We start from the raw sequence: 20,321 nt of genomic DNA, 5'->3' as shown, positions 1-20,321 counted from the left end.
GTTAAATTAGAACAATAAAAGATATTGCTAATTATTTTTTATTTTGTTTGCATATCATTATAACTGTGCCCTGTGCCTATAAAAAAGGGAGCTAACAAATAGTTGGAAACCACAAATGTAACCACAGTTTGGAATAAAATAATCCCTAGCTCCTTTTAACTGCTTAGGACCTAATCCAAGATACACGTCGCTGTCTCTGGTAGTTTGCTACATTTTAAAAGTCATGCCTGCTGGTAGTGCTGGAGTTAAGAATCTGTCAGCATCATCAGTCTGACCTCTTTATTCATGGGTTTGTAACTCAGCTGTTTAAATTTGCTCTGAGCCAGAACTTAATATAAAGTTTCAACCTGAGGACCATAAGCATGTCTTTGCACGTGGGCCTAAGTCATATATTTATTTTTCTTCCTTATATAAGTTCATCAAAAATATATGGGCCTGACAACTTGGCCGTTCCAGGGCTGTGTCAAATAATTGAAGAATTTGTTCTAAAGCTGATTGACTTTTATCTGCATAAATAACAGAATTTAAGAAAGCCTTTCCTTTAGAAAGGAACTCTTTCCTGCAATTCAGAAGGCCAGGAAATTGTCGACTTTTTAAAAATAAAAAATAAATTGAAAAAAAGAGAAAATGAGCATTAGCTTCTTAGAACTTGAAAATGAGCTCTTCCTCATCAACTATTCCACTGTGTCTGTTTACCATAAGAACATTTTGAAATTTGGTATAATGACATTAAATAACCACAATTGAGACAAACATTCTATAGCAGACTGTTATGGTTGCCTCTAATGTGGTAATAGATGTCATTTTAGAAATGCAACTGTACTGTCTGGATGAAAGACGGTGACTCCTAACACATTGGTTACAGACAATTGAATATTACAGCCGTCTTCCTCCTGACTTGCTGCTATCATTTTATGGAATGTAACCAGTGTTGGACTGGCATGGAATCCTTATGGGATCAAAGAAAGCTACCATTCAGAAAACTCTCATGTTCACTATGAAATAGGCAATAAATCTACAAGACTAAAGATGTACTTGCCTTCAGGACCCTTATGAAAGAACCCTTATAAACACATTTGTGAAATCTGGTGAGTGTCCCCAACTTCAAGAATGCACTCAACTTCTCTAAGTCCCGGTGTCCTTTTCTGTGCAGTGGGGATTCTAACACCTCACAGAATGATTATGAAAGGCCAACTGTAGAAACATATAAGATGCACCCACTTCATTGTTTATTTCCTGCCTCTTGGAAATATAGCTCATTTGCATGGAATTAAGCTCTTCCCTCTGCACCCTGCACTGTTCTGGGCACTGTAGAAGTAACATAAATTTTATATTGCAATCTCCTGAATCTATTTACATTAAACCTACACATTAAGGTAGGATGAGCCAATATGCTTACATCATTCAGCAACATCACTCATCTAGTCCTGAGCTAAGATTTGGCTCCTCATCTACTCAGTTGTTTTTATTATTATTATTTCTTGGAGTAGTTTTGTCACTTTCTATATAGACATTGCACATATTTATTAGAAAGGCGATTACTGGAAGATCTATAGGTTTTATTTTCATGATCAGTGAAAGGTCTTTTTTATCATTCTATGTTCTAACTACATAATGTTTGGAATTATCTAGATATTTGTATATTCACCTGTATTCAGGTGCTTTGCTGAGTGTTACAAACCATGAAGATTTCTCAGCAGATGATTTTGACAATCCTAGGTAATAACTCTCTTCTGTAGTAATTACCCCATTTATTTTTGTTTCATGTACAACTTCCACAATATAGTAAGAGAATAATGATAACAACCAGTGTTGTTATACTCCAGCTTACAGAGATACCTTAGGTATTTAATATTTATGCATTACTTTGGCTATTAGATAGATATATATTCTCACATTAAAGAAAAATTCTGCTACTCTGTTACCTAGATTTGTGCCCAGACATCACCATTAAATAAAACAAGGTATTCTTGAACCTCAAAATGCAGGCTCCTATGTGAATTCCCGCCCCCCAAAGAAAAGTGACCTTCCTACCTCCCCATAAGAGGCCTTCCCATTTCCTGATTACACTAAGAATTTTAAATTTTTTAAAGAAAACGCTACTGTCCACTTCCGTGGAGAGAATGAGCTAGGCTTCCACGGTCCCACATAGTGGGACCCTATAGTGCTGGGGTCTTCTGTGCTGAATTACACCCCAGACATGGCACCCTGTCAAAACAAGACTCTATTAAACCTATCCAGGATTTTCCTCACCTGTCTCTCCTCCAGGTACATGGAAAGCTCACATTCTTCACTGGGATACTGGTTCCTCACACACATCTCCCCAAAATGGTCAATCATTTTTAGGGCAAGTCCAATTTAAATATGTATCTTAAAATAAAACAGTCCCTAACTTTGAAGATATACACATTTTGCATACTAAAAGTAATATTTCAAGGTTCATCTATACTTTCAGTGTGATGGTCATGTCAGAACTTTTGTTCAAGGACAGTACGAGAATCTGTATACCCATATCTACACCATACCCTGAAGCTCCCTCAGCGCCCCCCCCCCCATTTATATATCCTTCTTCTCTGGGAAGATAACACCTTCTAACATACCACATCATTTATATATTTATTCTAGCATTATCTCTTTTTCCCCCATCAAGATGTGATCTTAACCAGGACAGGAATCTTGTCTGTCTTATTCAATAATAGATTCCAAGATCTGGAACAATGCTCACCAAAAAAATAGTCACTCAGGATCCCTGGGTGGCACAGCGGTTTAGCGCCTGCCTTTGGCCCGGGGCGCGATCCTGGAGACCAGGAATCGAATCCCACGTCGGGCGCCCGGTGCATGGAGCCTGCTTCTCCCTCTGCCTGTGTCTCTGCCTCTCTCTCTGTGACTATCATAAATAAATAAAAATTTAAAAAAAAGTAGTCACTCAGTATTTTAAATCAGTGAGTGGAAAAAAAAAACAGATGCTGAATACTTTTGCTAAAACAAATAAAAGCTTTTATGAAAGGGAATGGATGTTGTCATTTTTAGAAGCAGAAAATTAATAACACTTTTCAAATTATTTCTCTTCAACTTGAAAAGGTAAAATTTTCCCTCTTCAGGCACCATTTAATAAAATATCATAGGTGTTTGATGAGGAATACGCAATAAGGAAAGTAGCATTTAAAAAAAAAGAATCTAAATAAAAAGACAGAAATATCAACCCTAACCACCAAATATGGTAATAAGATGATCTGGAGGCAGAAACCATTCTCATTGGCCCAGACTGATGGCAGAGATGTACTGAGTGCTTCACAAATGTTTACTGAATACATGACTGAACAAATAAATGAACAAATGAATAGCATCTTAGTGATGTAAAAAAGTCATGTGTGAGAATGTTCATGGGAATTCTAGAAAGCCATGCCTTTCCACTAAGAAGTAATCCTTTTAAAGGTAATTTAGGATCGGAGGTCAGGAGAAGACTTGGAATAATGAAATCGTTCTAAGAAATTCAAATGACCCTGGAGACCTACTAATCACACTCTGAGTCTGCATCTTAATGATGCCTAATGGAAGAAAGAGGCGAAACCAAACCCAGAGTTTCACGCTCATTAAACTTACTGGCCGTTCCAACGGTGCTAACTTGTCCTTCTTCACCTCCCACCTCAGCAATCTGGAATTTGAGTATGAGGTGTGTATGAGGCAAGGAACAAAACAAGCATTAGCTGTGCATTGAGACAGACCCATTTATATGCAGGAGCCTTGATTCTTCCAGCCAAAGAATCCCATCTCTTCTGCTCAGCAGCCATCACTGCCCTGCTCCTTATATTAGGGTGCCAAATGAAGGCTACTTTGTGATGGTGAGTTAGAATTCCTGCCGTTTACTACCCAGCTAATTGTAGCTTCCAATTAGTCTTTCCTGATAAAGAAATGCTGCATTTCCTCACTGATGTGATCTTGTGCTCTACACGAATTGGTATGCGGAAACAGATTACAGCTTTGTCCTAGTACAGCATTTTATTAAACTAAATCTAAAATTCAAAAGGGAGTTTTCAGCCCTTGCTTTCCTAGTATTGCCTCCACCTTAATTTTGCAATTACTACAAATCGGTGCTTGTCAGGAGGGAGTATGAGTCTTCGGTGAGGTGCCCTCTGGCTTATTTTTCTGGGACTGTCCTGGTAGCTTTGGTATTTCATAGGAATGCACATTTCATCAGATGTAGTCTTTGTGTCCTACATACAGATACATGGACTCCACAACACTTTCATAGCTCTTTCAAAAACACAATTTCAGGGGCATTTAAGAGGAGAATCTTTGGGGCACCCGGTTGGCTCTGTTGGTAGAGCATGTGACTCTTAATTTCAAGGTTGTGAGTTCAAGCCCCACATTGGGCATGGGGCTTACTTAAAAAAAGGGAGGAGGACCTTTGTTAAGGAAAGATGAGCTTCATGAGAGGTTTCCTTTTATTATCTGACACCAAAACTGTGGTTCTTGGAGTATGGCCCCCAGAAAATAAGCTTTGGGATCACTTCAGAGCTTGTTAATAATGCAGATTGTCAGGCCATACACCAGGGGTCCTGAATCAGAAACTCTCAAAAACTGGACCTGGCAGTCAGTGTCTTAATGAGCTTTCTCAATAATTCTGACCAAGGTAAAATATTCAGGAGTGTCTGGGTGGCTCTGTTAATTGAGCTTCCATCTCTTGGTTTCAACTCAGGGCATGATCTCAGGGTCGTGAGATGGAACCCCACGTTGGGCTCCATGCTTAGCACAGAATCTTTTTTTTTTTTCTTAGCACAGAATCTGCTTAAGGATCTTTCTCTTCCTTTCCCTCTGTCCTTCACTCCCCCCCCAAAATAAACAAATCTTTAAAAAAAAATTTTAAAGCATTCAAAGAGATTAATGAAGAGATATTGTCAAAAACCAATGGTTCTCACACTTCCGTGTGTGAGAATTTACACACTTTGAGAAATCCTGCAGAAAATGGAATGTTGTACTTCTCTGTGATCTGTTGTAGTGTTACTTCATATGGTACTTTCCATATAAAACAAACAAAGCCTAGTAGAATCTTTGAATTCAGTGGAGTTCCATGGTCTCAGAAATTATTAAATTGGGATCCCTGGGTGGCGCAGCGGTTTGGCGCCTGCCTTTGGCCCAGGGCGCGATCCTGGAGACCCGGGATCGAATCCCACGTCGGGCTCCCGGTGCATGGAGCCTGCTTCTCCCTCTGCCTGTGTCTCTGCCTCTCTCTCTCTCTCTGTGTGACTATCAAATAAAAATTAAAAAAAAAAAAAAAGAAATTATTAAATTGCAGAACTAAGTGGAAAACAGCAACAATTTTAAGAGGTCAGAGGGAGACTTGGTTCTGTTGTTTTAACTTTGAAAGAAACCTTGGGTAAATTAGGTGATCTGGAAATGCACTAAAACACACAAGACATGGGTACTTACTTAGTTTTCTGTGAGGCAATGTGGATTGAAGAGAGAGAGATCTGTTCCCCTGCGAAAAATGACCATTGCAGTAAGTAACTACAAAGAATAAAGAATCTGAGATGAAAAAGATGACCCTCACTGCTATCCTGTGACTGACATTCATGGCAAACACATTTTCAAACTCCCAGAAATCTGTTTCTTTTCTGTAAAATTCATTTAACAAATTGGCATTGAATCATCTGTGCAAAACAGCAAACTTTATGTTGCTGAAGAGACAGAGACGAATTAAACATCTTTCCCGACAAAAGACATACATGCAAATAGTTAAAGTAGATGGCAGAAAATAACAGTGTCACTGAGGAATGCCCCATAAATACTATGAAGTTATGGTTCCTTTCACTACATCTTAATGATTCTTCCATTATCTGGGCCATGAGCTTGATCAGACTCATCTTGTCCTTCCCCCTCGATTTCTACTAGCGCCTCAGAGTTTTATTGATCTTCCCTCTGACATTTTGCTCAGCATGGACTCCTCTCCTCCTCCACAGCCTCGGGTCCTTCTCAGAACTTGTCACTTCCATCCACAATTTCTGCAGGAGCTCCACACCACTCTGGACACCCACCATCTTCTTTCCGTCTAAGACATCCCACTGCCCATTACCAGATTCATCTATCTAACTGCTTTTATTCTCCTACCTCAACTCTGCCTTTCTTTATCAGTTCCTGCTAAAAACCACTCTCTGGCATTCAGGCCTGCTCAGGAAGTGCCTCTATCTCCCACCCACCTCCACCAGCCTTTCCTCCCCAGCACTCCTCCTCAGGACTGCTAGACCTGGTTCTTGCCTATTTCACAAACACGCCACGTGCATCAAAGCCGTGAGACCTTACAAACGCTTCCTAGCCTCTTGCAAGATCCTGCCCTGCCTTCCACATTTGGTCCATCCTCCTAGACCACCCCCACCTCAGGGCTTTCTCATTTCTCCAATCACAGAGTTTTCTCCTACTCTAAATTTCTGCCACCTATATCAACATGTTCATCACCGAATCCTTGTTTCTCAATGTTTTTAGAGCCAAGAGATGTCTCTCTTATGAGTGGAGAGATTAGGTCTTTTATTTTAGAATGTCTTCCTTCCTGCTGTGCCCATTGCTCTACTATTAGTTGCGTACACACTTTGTTGTTCACATGCACAGTCAGTGCATGGAGGACTGCAGAAACTCAGGAAATGTTTGGGGGATGAGTTAAGTGAAGCAATAGACATCTGTTGCTTTCTTTTTGCCAGGCTGGCATGCACTCACCCTCCTGATTTCCAAGCTCTCTTTCCTTATGGTTCTGGTGTTGCTAAGAAATGTGGCCCAGGCCTGACTAACTGGAATTCCGGACTCACTGGCCAGCCGTGCTCATTTGTGGATGATTAAGGGACTCAAGTCAGGCCAAGTAGACTCAACAGACCAATAGGACTCAACTTGGAGCCTTTGTTATTAACTGCAGGATTTAAAAAAAAAAAAACAAAAAACAAAAAACAAAAAACTCTACCTGCTATTCTTGAAGATAGTTGGATAATTAATCTGGAAACACTGGCAGACATCTTTGCAGAGAAAGCCACCCTCTGAAAAATATCAAACCCAAGGAAAGAAGAATGGAGAGACAGGAAAAGATTATTTCCTAATGCCACTTGCTCACCCGAATTCAACTGTCCTGGAAGCCAGTGCCCTCAACTTTTTTCATAAGCCAGTAAAAACCTGGTTTCCCTTAAGCTAGTTTGATTTGGTTTCTATCATTTACTGTCAAGAAAGACTGACAAATCTGAATAAAAATAATATAAAACTGGTACACTGTGCTAAGTACTTAGAGTAAAAAATGAATTTAACCTTTTAATAAAAGGCACTTTCTAAATAATTGTGGTAAGTCAATAATGGTGGGTGATTTTTTTTCTGGTTGAAATAAGATATCAATGGCAAACTTTGTATACCAGACAATATTACTGATCTCTCATGATAAATTCTCTAATCCTAATATGTGTGGGAAAGCATTGGAGAAAATGTCATAAACTATACCTGTAGCTACTGAGCTGTAAGTGTAGCACTTGCATCTGCCAATCACATCTTTGGTCCCTGTAATAGGACCATTTAATTCATAAAACAGTTGTATGAATATGCCTTATGAACTATGTAAATATTTCCACAGCTCAGTTTTTCTGAAGGTAATTAATTCATTAACTATGTGAAGGTTAATATATATTTTCTTTTAAAATATCATTGGAAATATTTTATAAAAAATAGAACTACAGAAGTTGTTATAAGATTTCTTTTTCAAAATACAGTGCAACTAAAAAAAGGTTTTGGATATCAATATGATTTAGGATCTTCTGATGTAAAAGCCAGAGGCAAGCATCTTTGTAAGCGATCGGCAACTAGAACTAGCACATACACAGACACAAACTTACAAGATTTATAAGGAGTGCTTTGGCTAACAGGAAGGCTTAGATTCCTGCTGCATTTATTGCTATAATTACTTTGTACTTGGGTTCTACATGTCCTCTCTTTAAATGTGATTGCTTAAATGGGGAGTTAAACTAAAAATGGGAAGAAAGAAGCTATGACTCGATTTTAAGGTCATAAAATGAAGTGCTTTTGTACAAAAAAAAAAAAAAAGCGTTGGTAAAAACCTTTAACTCATTCTCAGGAAACTACCAGAGTTTTGTTTTTTAGCTCTTTTCAATGATAGCTTGCTAACTGAGACAATTAATTTGTCATATTAAAAGTGTGTAGTCTGCCTAAAAGTTGGCTGTTGTCTACACCATTAACTTTTAAACGTAGGGTCAGTTCATGTGTCCTTATTCAAGAACAAAAAAAGTATCTCTTTTGTTAAGACACAGTTTCTGATTCTTGAGGAAGCCTACACCTAGGTAGCCGCAAATCAGCATGATGAGAGAAGCCCTCTTCCATCAAAGACAGATACCCATACCCAGACTTGCAAAAAGAACGAGAAAATAGAAGCTAAAGAAATGGAAGAAAGGGGGCAGGGGAGAAGAGAGATAAGGAATGAAGAGCATTTTGCTGTGATAAAATCAGGAGAGAAACCTTGCTTGCACACCTTCCTTCCCTGGGCTGATGATGGACTTGCATACCCTCGCCCACCTGTATTTCTTCCTTTCTCACTCGTGTCCAGTAGAAGCATCACTTGTATTCTGAACAAAGACCTCTGAAAGACCAGGCCGTTACACAGCTTAGGTAACAAACCTTTAGAAAAGGAAAAGAACATTATGATTATGATATAAAGTCATACTAGGGAGATCTGAAAGACATTTGATTCCCAAATGCTTTCAAAAATGCCAGATTTCTTCAGTGCAGGCAGGCTGAGAAGAAACAATGGATCTTCTCTGAATCGGAACATGCCGTGGCTGTGAATGTAATATTAGAGCAAGCCACAAAAAAAAAAAAAAAAAAAAAATGATCAGGGACTTGTTTGCCGTAGAGATCAGTAACTGAAAATTCTCAAAGACTCAAAATGCAAAATGACATTAGCTTGCATGTAGTTCTGGACATGGCAGCTCACTTAGTGGTGTTGAAGCAGCACGATTTGGCTACGCTATCTGAGCCATGAGGATGACTGTCTTTTGACAGAGCCAGGAAAATAATGGCCAAGGAAAATCTCAGCCAGACGTCAGAGAATAGCAGCTTAAGGAAGCAGACACCTGGGAGCCAGAGCCTGTATCTGTACCAAAGAAGGTCCACCTCTAAAAGGTGCATGCACAGAGCCAGACAAGTGTTCGAACATCAAGAATGCACAATAAGGAATAGCCTGTTTAGTGGTCCTGTAGCTAAAGACAGGTGTTTTTCCTGATATTGATCTTAAGAGTGGAATTAAAGAAATTGTGTTGGAACTTGACTCAAGAAAAAAAAAAATATGTTGCAATCTCTGAGTTCAGATAAAACTTACAAATATTTATTTGTTTGTATCATGTCTCAAATTATCATTGTGCTGCAATAAAATAAATGAAAGAAAGTTGGGCATAACCAGGCCATGCAATGTGCACAGAGTTTATAGCCGCAGCAAAGATGCAAAGTCTAGCTAAGGCAATGACGAAGATTTTCATTTATTTTTCAAATAAAAAAAAAAGTCTGAATGAAAAATGTCAAGGGATATGATGGCAGTAAAAGAACTTGCCCAACAGGCTCATTTAAATTTTACTGAGTATGTTTTGTACTGTGCTAGAAAACCATGAAGACAAAAGGAAATCACAGAGCTTGATTTTTGAGGTATAAGCACAGGATTCTTGTCAACAGCAACTGATGTATATCTCAAACAATACTCCGTCATTCAGGAATAAAAAGTAGGGCACTGTTATTCAGCGGTTGTAATCCTGTTAGGCTAGTTTTGAGGGGTTTAATTTAGGACTGATTCCATGGCATTTGAGCTAATACCTTCAGATTATCCAATTGATTCTACTAGAGTAATATCTCTCTTTCTACACTGATGACTTCTTTTTTTCACTTTAACTAATAGATTTGATAAAGTTGAAATGTCTACTCCCTTTCTCCCACTTCCACTTACAAGAGTAGTTATAATATTACATGTGTGTGTAATGTTATGGGAGGAGATGTTCACGTGTTTTTTTTTTTTTATATCACACTATCTCCTTTGAGTTGTCATTGTGCTAGACAAGAGTTGGTGGTAGAACAGTAGGCATAACCATCCCATGAAATGTGCACAAAGCGTTTTTATTGGTAGCACATACAGGAAAAGACTTAGGGTGTAGAAAATTAAGGAGACTTAGCAAAGTGACTCAGTCAATCTTGGTTTCTAGGCTATTGCTCTAAATATAGGAACTTGTGAACTTTGGGATAACATAGCACACCATTAGAATTGAAACTCGTACTGTAACTTTTGAAACACCAGCAATTTGGCAAATCATTTACAAAAGAGGCATGCCACTGTAACTGTAAGATATAGAACTCTCTTTTTCCATACTGATCATTCACTTCTTAGTATAACCTCTCTTTTACTATCGGAGCATTTTCGGATGTAGTACTTCCATTGATAAGCCTAATCCCTACGTGTACTTGTATCTCAGAAATTCACCCCGGCATTCTGATGTGACCTTGAAGAATTAGAATGTGCTTATAACTGAAGTACAATTTTCACTTTAAGAATGTCATAGGGAGAAAAGGAGGAATGGAGGAAAAATTTGTAGCCAAGTAAAAAGAAATGGAAATATCTTAGCTAAAAAAAAAAAAAAATATATATATATATATATATATATATATATATATATATATCTTAGCTTCTTTAACTTTTAGCTATTAATTTTCTCAAAGTTATTAGATTATTTAGAACATTTTACAAAGTCAGCTGATTGCATCTTCTTACTCATCTTTGTGACTTTATATAATACCCATCAGCATCTCTGAACTAATTTTAAGTAGCATGTGTGAAATGTATCTTTGAGAATTTATGAGTGCTATTTATTGGAGTCCCTGGATTGTCTCCATGAGATTTCCAACAACTATAAACTCACAAATGATCTACAAGAATCTCAGCTTCTAGAATTCTGAAAGTTACAGTGAAACTAAACTATTCAGGGGATCCCTGGGTGGCTCAGCGGTTTAGCATCTGCTTTTGACCCAGGGCATGATCCTGGAGCCCTGGGATCGAGGCCTGCATTGGGATCCCCACATGGAGCCTGCTTCTCCCTCTGCCTGTGTCTCTGCCTCTCTCTGTGTATCTCTCATGAATAAATAAATAAAATATTTTAAAAAAAGAAAAAGAAACTAAACTATTCAAAACCAGTTGGGTTAGGTGTATATTTCGCTCTAGAGAGGTAATGGTTAATTTTGTGTCAACTTAGGTCATGGATTGTCCAGATATCTGTTTAAATATTATTTCTAGGTGTTTCTATACAAGATTAGCATTTGAATTGGTAAACTTAGTAAAGCAGACGGCTCTCCCCAGTGAGGGTTGTACATCATCCAAGCTGCTGAGAGCCTGAAGAAAACAAAAACGTGGGCCGAGGTTGACTTCACTTTCAGTTTGACTGCTTGATCTAGACTTTGATCTTTTCCTGCTGTCTGTGTTTCTGGTTCTCAGGCTTTTGGATTGGAATTGGAATATCCACCATTGGCTCTCTAGTTATCAGCTCTTTTAACTTCACCACCCGCTTCCCTGCATCTCTAGTTTCAAGATGGCCGATCGTGGGACATCTCAACCTCCAAAATTGTGTGAGTCAATTCCTTTAGATAGATAGATAGATAGATAGATAGATAGATAGATAGATAGATGATAGATAGATAGATATCCTACTGGTTCAGTTTCTCTGGAGAACCCTGGCTAATCCAAGACGAAAGAAGAATCTAGATAATTCAAAGGTATGTAGTAGAGCTCTCTGAATGGCCTAGGAGATGAAACACTTAGATCTTCTATGGTGGAAGACTGAAAGACTATCCTGCCTCCTACTAGCCAGGGCCTCTCCTTCATGCGTGTCATTTGTACATGGACTAAGCTTAGTGTTGCAAATCTACCAAGCATCATGCTAGCCACGATGATAACAAGACAAAAATATACAGTGGCTGTCTTCTAGGAACCTACAGCCAGAGTTCTAAGATGACTCACTCTCTTCTTTAATTGAAGGTGGTAGAGGAAGTATTCATTCATTCCCTCTTTTGAGGATTAACTAGCTACCTAATATCTTAAAGGCTCTATGCTATGTGTTGTATATAGAGCAGTGTACAAGGCAGATTTGGCTTTTGCTCTCCTGGTTTTTTCCAAAGAAGAAAGACAAGCAGATGTTTCATCACTCTCATTATATGTGTGCAAAGGGAAGGGGTGCCGAGAGAGGATGTACAGAACGGCAACACCTGGGGGAGGGGCTGGGGAGACAAATGCTGAACCATCAAAATGATAAGTTTAAAGGTCACTGAGGGAAGAAGAGAGGAATTGAGGAAAGGACATTTGCAATAGCCATGAGGCAGAAACAGAAGGGCCAAGGTGATGATGAGGTAAAGAGAGAAAGAGAGTAGTTCTCCTATGAGGTGAAGACGGAGAAATGAGGCCAGCTAACAGAGGGCCCCACAGGCCCTGGGAAAGATTTTTGTATTGATCCTGACAGTCTGAAATTTGCAGCAGTGGGAAACTGATGGGATCAGATTTTTGCATTGCTAACAAATTTTGCTGCCTGGTCTATGGAGAATGGATTAGAGTCAGAGGTACAAAACTACTGTAGCAGTCCGGGTAATATGGTACGATGGAGGAGGGGGCAAAAAAAATGCACAAAATCAGGAGATATTTAGGAAGAAAAATAGAAATGAGCCAAAGATTGGACATGGGGGGCCACCTGGGTGGCTCAGTGATTAAGCATCTGCCTTCTGCTCAGGTCAGGATCCTGGGGTCCTGGGATCGAGTTCCACATCAGGCTCCCGAGGGAAGCCTGTTTCTGCCTCTGCTAATGTCTCTGCCTCTCTCTGTGTGTCTCTCATGAAAAAATAAATAAGATATTTTTTTAAAAAATACTGAAGATGGAAGATAAGGAAAAGTCTGATAACCAAGGATGACTTCCAGGCTCCTGGCTTGGCACACAATGGTTATCCAACCTTTCACTAAAATGGAGGAAAAAAAGGGAAAATCAAGGTTAGGACCAGGTAAACTATGGCATATCGGAAAGAGGATGGTGCTAAGGATGGCTCAGAAGTGTGAATCTGGACAACTGTTACAGTTATTTAAAGTAAAGACTCCATGAATGTGTGTTTAAACCTTTTGAGGGAGGGTGCATTTTTAATCATTGTCAGGTATCATGATACCATTTAAAAATTTGCATGTGTTCATGACTCTCTATCACAGATCAAGGATTTAAATAACCTAATTAATAGCATGGCAATATTTGTCACTCAGTTAGAATACAGCACTGTTTATTTAATCTCTCTTCCTTCCTTTCCCTGGTTTGCTTCCCCACAATTTATGTCCTCTGTTGATCTAGATGATGATATGGAAAGAAATGGTTAGTGGGGTCAGATTTCATAATTCATATGCTGATTTTGCTCCATGCTAATTGTAGGATTGTAGCAAATTGGCCAAACTCTCTGTACATATTTTATTATGTTATATTATGTTATATTAATTACTTATATTATGATTTTATTCACCTATAATACTACTGCAGGAGTTTTGTGACATTTTAATAGGAAAATCTGTCTAAAAGTTCTGGTACACTAGTTTATGGCAGATGCTCAAAAAAAAAAAAGCAAAATGACTATTGCTCTATAGTATCAGAATGTCCTTGTTTCTATCCTGACACTCTCATCTGGCAAACCAAGGTGGTAGATGGATTCTCCTATGCCTACCCTTTTGGGGAGAATAGAATATGCATATCATTCTAATTTGAGCTTAATGTGTGTTTCATGACCACAGGAAAGCTTCCCCACTTCCCTCTCCCACTGCTTGGCTTGACATTCTCCAAAGAACAGGAGAGCCCTCAAGACCACTGCTGAAGCCAAGAATTTCATCCTTCTATTTCTATCCTTTCTTATTTCCACTTAGTCACCTTAGAAACAAAAGGTGAGGAGCTCTTTTCGTGTACACAGAGACACATCAAAGTTTCTTCAGGTTCCATCTGTGTGGGTTGGAAGTAAGCCCCTGCCTGCAAACTTTCCTTTTCAGAAGTATGCAGACCCAGAAATGATGTCCTGGCCTTGGGTGCCCAACGTGCTTTTGACTGAAACATTTGAGTAGTTGTTTATGTGGACACAGTGTTAGTTTCAGCTGCCAATTTTAGAATCAAATGGCTTGCATTACTACAAAATGTTAGCAGAACATGTTTTCCAAAATAAATGTCATTAAATCTACACTCCCACTAACTGATTAGAGACTTGAACTCAGAAAATATGGCAAAAACAGCAGAGCAGCAAAAGCAAGAAAAACACATGCTCACTTCATATGGTAAAAATGACTCTTTCCTTAGTCTCTGGAAAGCATGTACACTTGGTGAATGAGAGCAGTGAGTTCTGCTTCCCCTGAACGTAGGGAAATCCCACAAGGTCCCTATCTATCTATTTCCAGTTCACATTGCATTAGACGTTCCTGAATTTATATTTTCATGACTTAAGTTTACATTTTTAAATTAACACCAGTTCTTTATTTTTTATTACTAATTTAAAAATAAGCTTGGTCAGAAATCCTGCAGAGTACAGTTTTGGTTGGTCAGAGAAACGGGATACCTCAGGAAAGTTTCATGAAGGGTCTCAAAGATAATTTAAGTATTGTCTTCTGGAGCTCAGGGTCTTACCCATCTTCAGAGAGGTTATCTTGACAGTTCTGAGGAGTTAATGAGCCATGACGGGATCACTTAAGGGTTAATGTCACAGCAGTGGCCATATGAGTTTGTCATTGTGATGACACTTTTTAGAAAATCATCTCAATTTGTACCCTGTACTTTTAGAAGAGGGGGAAAAAATTGTAACTTATTCCTACCCATTACCTCCATTTGGGATACAAGCAGTGTCTGATTAAGCATATGTCATACAAAGAGTAATTTAATTAAATGTGAACAAAGCCTTTTCATGCATCATATTTAAATTTTGAAATGTAGCCCAGTTTTCTTTCTATTTGAAATGCATGAAACAACAGTAAAAGAAAAAGAAAGAAAAGAAAAAAGTCACACACTTAATGATAGATGTGATGCTGACATATAAACTACTCTTGCTGTGTGATAGGGCTTGACTCCGTCAATAAAGGTAAGCTATTTTAAGTATGCTCCACCTTGGCACTCAATAGAGCTGAGTATTTTTGTCCCAGCCAACCTATCATTTTAATAAAATTGCTAGCATAACTTCCTTGTGATTTCATCCAGTTGTAGAGCCCTGAAGTAGTTTGATTGAAATCATGCTAGTATGTTCTAAAGAAAGTCCAATCACAAGCCAACCAGAGAGCGCTTATATAAACTTATATGTTGTCTTAGAAGTTCCTGGGCATAGCAAGAAACAAATAAAAGTTTGAAAAAAGATGAGTTTGTGGACACTGCCTGTACAGAAGATTTGAAATTTATTTAGCCAGGGATGCCTGGGTGGCTCAATCAGTTAAGCGTCTGCCTTTGGCTTAGGTCATGATCCTGGAGTCCCAGGATCAAGCCCCGCATCAGGTTTCCTGCTCAGCGGGAAGCCTACTTCTCCCTTTCCCTCTGCCTGTGGCTCCCTCTGCTTGTGCTCTCACTTGCTCACTCTCTCTCTCAAATAAGTAAATTAAAAATCTTTTTTAAAAAAAGAAGAAGAAGAAATTTATGTAGCTAATTATGGAGTGGTTCCTACCACAAAACTGAAGAATTTGGCTAGAGCTTCACATAATCTTAATAGAATAATTACTACATATCTTCTAGAATATTAATAGAATAATTATTGATAGAATAATTAACAGAAGAGTAGAACAGAATCCATCAAGTTGGCCAAAAAAGCAAAAATGAAAACAGATTATGAGAATCCTCAAATATTTATTTTTCTTGACAGAAATCCTCCGCATTCTGCAAAGATCCTACCGCTCCTGCACAAAGTAAAATGTCCGAGGCGGATAAAATGGGATATATGAAAGATCATCCAGTAGATTGTTTTATTTCCTTGGAAAGCCTTCACATTTTAAACAAAGTCATTTATTATCTCTCGTATTCTAATTGCCCAATTACAACCTTTATTCAAGCATTACACTCCTTATGATGAAATGGATCCCTCCCAGCCCTGTCCATGATTCTCATACAATAAGTTGAGATAAAAGCCTGCTTGGAAACTTGTGTTAGTCATATAATTAAGTCAACCAGTGGAAGTGTAACAAGGCTTTCAGAAAGAGAGCTCTCAGACTGGATGTTCCTACCGCTCCATCTGACAATGTCGTGTGCTATCCACACATTTAAAACTCATAATGGCTTTCAATTCACTTGTCTTCAGATTCTTCAGCTTCCATCTTCCAGAGGAAAAAAAAAAAAAAGACCGATAAATTCAAAACGTGTTGTGCTGAGCACTTTTTTCCATTAATGTTTAAAACCATGCATCTGGCAAGGAAATAAAATCCGTGTGTTTCCGACTCATTTACACTTAACTCACCAAAATGTTCCTTTAAAAGAGAGCCGTGACATCCAACAAGTCTTCTGAAACCTTTTTTTCTTTTACGTATTAGTCCCATCTTGTCGACTCCCAGCTCCCAAGGTTCACGGTTGGTTCACAGCTTTGAACCCATATGCTGAGAATGAGCGTGGGATTTCACAAAGCAAACATGTGTTGCTGTGACCCCCCACCCCCCCGAAAATACTTCCACTTGAGCTTTGGGTGTGACATTTTGTCACTTCTTCACTCTAGAGTTACAGTGGGAATGAATGAGGCAAGGCGGGGGCGGGGGGGGGTGTGGGGGAGAAACTTTAAAAAGAAGAAAGGAAACCGGAAATGACTAATTCCTTTGGGATGTGGTGCAGGAACAGAAAGCTGGGCAGGGAAGTAGACACACACACACACACACACACACACAAGCTGCTCTGCCCAGCTCCGACGCTAGCTGGGGGCATAGCCAGGGCAAGACGTTAGCCGTCCAGTTGGGCCAACGAAATCCCCAATTATAAAAATGAGAGCATTTGAATTTACAAAGTTCAATGAGATGATTATTGTGTTTCCTTCTGTCTCTGATACTTGTATTATTTTATGAATTTATCCCTGAGTGCGGAAGCGAGCCAAACCACCTGAGCAGCTTGTGATCATGAGAAGTGCCCCCAAACTGGCCCTTCCCCTTCCTCTGTGTCCTCTGTGCCCTCTTCACTCTCTGCTACCCCCAGAATGTTTCCCCATCCCTAAGCTGTTCTCGTCCCTCTAATGTCATGTTGCTATTGATCTACTTCTATTTCATGCTCCCATTGATTCATTTCTAGTTGTTCGTGTTCCTATTGATCTGTTTCCCAAATCTTGCATCTGCTGCTTCCTCCTGTGGCCATCCTTGGACCTGAATTGGTTCCTCTCGTACTTACATCGGATTTGGCCTCAGAACACCTTCCCTGGTTTGTGGTCAGTCTCTGAACCCCTTGATGTCTTCAGCCACAAAAGGCCGGCTTCTGGCATCAGACAGCTCTCAGAGTCTGTGTAAGTATCATAAGAACTGCTCTAAATTTGACTGAAGCTTTCATCAGGTGTGAGGCCAGACAATCAAATGTTCATCTGCGATAACTTTTACCCAGGTGCTCTGGTCTAGAAACATATTCAAGTTGGAGGGAAAGAAAAATTATTTCCAGCCTACCCCTGTGAACATAGAGGAGCTGTTTCATGGATATGAATTTAATACATTTTACTTAGAGATGCCTGGGTGGCTCAGCTGGTTAAGTGTCTGCCTTCAGCTCAGGTCATTATCCTGTGGTCCAGTGATGGAGGCCCACATTGGGGCTCCTTGCTCAGCAAGGAGTCTGCTTCTCCCTTCTCCTCTGCCACTCTCTCACTCTTCCTCTCTCCCTCTCAAATAAGTAAACAAAATCTTTGAAAAAAATAGAATAATACATTTACTTAAAAGGAAAGAAAGTCATTGGGTCCTCAGAAGTTCCAAAAAGTTTCCTCTGTCCTTTTTCATAGAAAAATTAACCTTGTGGCTTCTACACAGTGTTTAGAACACACGGACTAATGCGAGGCTGTTTGTGCTGACCTCAAAATTCTTTTATTTAAGGAACATTAAACACATTAATTATGATATATATTAATATGCTATATAAGGCAAATCTCCTAAACATCTTCACATTCTAGAGACTTCCATTATGCTTAGAATGATTTTTATGTTTTTGGTCACTTCTCGTGTTTTTCCCTTTAAAGATCTTGTCACCATGTGTATGGAAAGTAGTTTGCCGAGTTTCAAACTCCTTGGAATCTCCTCAGTTCTCCGTTCAGAATCAGGCTTAAGCTCTTCCAGGTTCTGTTTACTGCCAACTGATGATGACTTCCTTATCCAAATGGGGGATAGACTTTTGAACATATATTAAAATGTGTGTATGATTTCTGAGACATCAAATGGCTGGAATAACAAGTCAACATTTTGATGAGTTAAGTGTAAATTAACTAAAAACACATGTACTAAATTCTCCTTGAAGCACAGATGGTTTGAGAAACCTAGAAGTGCTTGGAAAAAATATGGCTTTTATTTTCATGAACCGCCCCCCCCCCCCAAGTTTAAAAAATTGAAGATTAATTTCCATCTCTTTCCAACTGTTGTTTTAAATTTCTAATAGATTGTATCCTTTTTTTTTTTAACCTGGATCACCTAAGGAATAAAAATTCTTTCCTCTTCCGTTTTCTTTCTCTTTCCTACTTAAGGATGAGTGGTTATTAGGGGCAAGAAACTCATCTCCTAAGGGTGTGGATAGTGCTAATCTGATAAATATCAAGACACTGGTCAGCCATATTGTCTTATGGAGGAAACCTTGGAAGTACAGATAAACCTATATGGGGTTCTGCTTCAGCCCTATTTCCTTTGCCTTGGCAGAGGTGTCTTTTTTACTATTACATCACTAAGTGTTGATCCTCTAGTATAGAGGTAGCATGGCCTGTCTTCAGCCTGTTCTGATTCTGGGCTCTAGGCTTCCAATGGGTCAAACAAAAAGAAAGTCATCGGTGATGAGGTGAGTTGAAGGTTGCAACACTGGTGTTGAGGCTGAAGGCCAGTTACTAATAAAGTGATATTTTCCATAGGCTTCTTTGAACATATCTCTCTTGCACAAATCTTCTAGAAAGAAAGAATAATGAAATCAAAGCAAGATTCCTGCTCTCTAGACTAAATACAAAAAAACAAAACAAAACAAAACAAAACAAAAGAATAGAATAAAGACCGTATATTATTGAGCATCATCTAACGCCTCTCCATTATTACTTCTGATGCTTAGAATATTGATATAATACCAATATCAAATACCACCTCCCAAAATCATTAAACCTTATATGACAAAAGTATTGTCATATTTTCTTTAAAACTTGTTCATCCAATCATTCATTTTTCCACTTTAAGTGTTTTTTATTCACTTTTTTAAATTATAAAAGTAATACATACCTACTTACCATGGTGTATAAACTCTAAAGAAAAACATGATCTTATCACCAAATCATATCACTATTATTGGAAGGTAGTAACCTACTCATGGAAGCATTTTTATTAGGCTGATGTATTATTTCAAGCCTGTTTTCATGTCTGAGTAGTTTTTGATATTTCTTGCAGAAAAAATAAGTTCATGTTATACCACATTATTCCTTACCTGGTATCTTCATTCAAAAGCTCATTGAAAGTCTATCTAGTTCAAAGAAATCTTCTTAAATAAGGGCTTGATCTTCTGTATCAGTATTACCTGTGATACGTTTGATCATTAGGTAACTGATGGACTTTTGGGTTGTTTCCAATGTCTTACCACACTGAAGAGTTTTGCTATACGAATCCTTGCACATATGTCCTTGCATTCTGGGGTTTTGATCTATGCAGTCTTGATACTCAAAAAAGGGATTGCTTAGCCAAGTAGTATGGATATGTATAGCTATATTACTTTCCAGAAAGAGATGTAAAAATGTTGAGAATATCCATTTCTCTATATTCTCTTTTTTTATTTTTGTATATTTGCTGAATGAAAATAGTTTTTTGTTTTTCTAAATTATTTTCTAATCCATTAATTTCAGTTTTGTATTGCTGAATTTTTTATCAGTTTATTTCTATAATTTAAAGGAATAATGATAATAATTCTACATAAACAGAACACTGCTAATGCAAAAATTTAACACAAATCAAAAAAGAATGAGTTAGGCCACGTGTTGACATGGGAAGATGTCCACCACAATCAAAGTAATAAAATCAAGATGCAAAACAAAATGAGTAATATAAATTTTTCTAAATAAAGCAAAACAAAACATCCCTCTTAGATTAATTCTGAAACAAT

General features: G+C 38.4%; 1 long non-coding RNA gene across 1 annotated transcript in view; it reads left to right on the top strand.

Annotated features, from left to right (window-relative positions):
- LOC112649964 (uncharacterized) overlaps positions 1-11,634 on the top strand; it is a 133,157-nt gene extending 121,523 nt beyond the window's left edge. The window contains exon 4 of the long non-coding RNA XR_007413935.1: positions 11,501-11,634. This is a non-coding gene — a long non-coding RNA (uncharacterized LOC112649964). The remainder of the gene's footprint in view (positions 1-11,500) is intronic.
- The last annotated feature ends 8,687 nt before the right edge of the window (positions 11,635-20,321 follow it).

The sequence above is a fragment of the Canis lupus genome, chromosome 11 (genome assembly GCF_003254725.2).
Source record: "Canis lupus dingo isolate Sandy chromosome 11, ASM325472v2, whole genome shotgun sequence".
Taxonomy (NCBI): Eukaryota; Metazoa; Chordata; class Mammalia; order Carnivora; family Canidae; genus Canis; species Canis lupus.
This window is presented reverse-complemented; position numbering and strand designations above follow the sequence as displayed.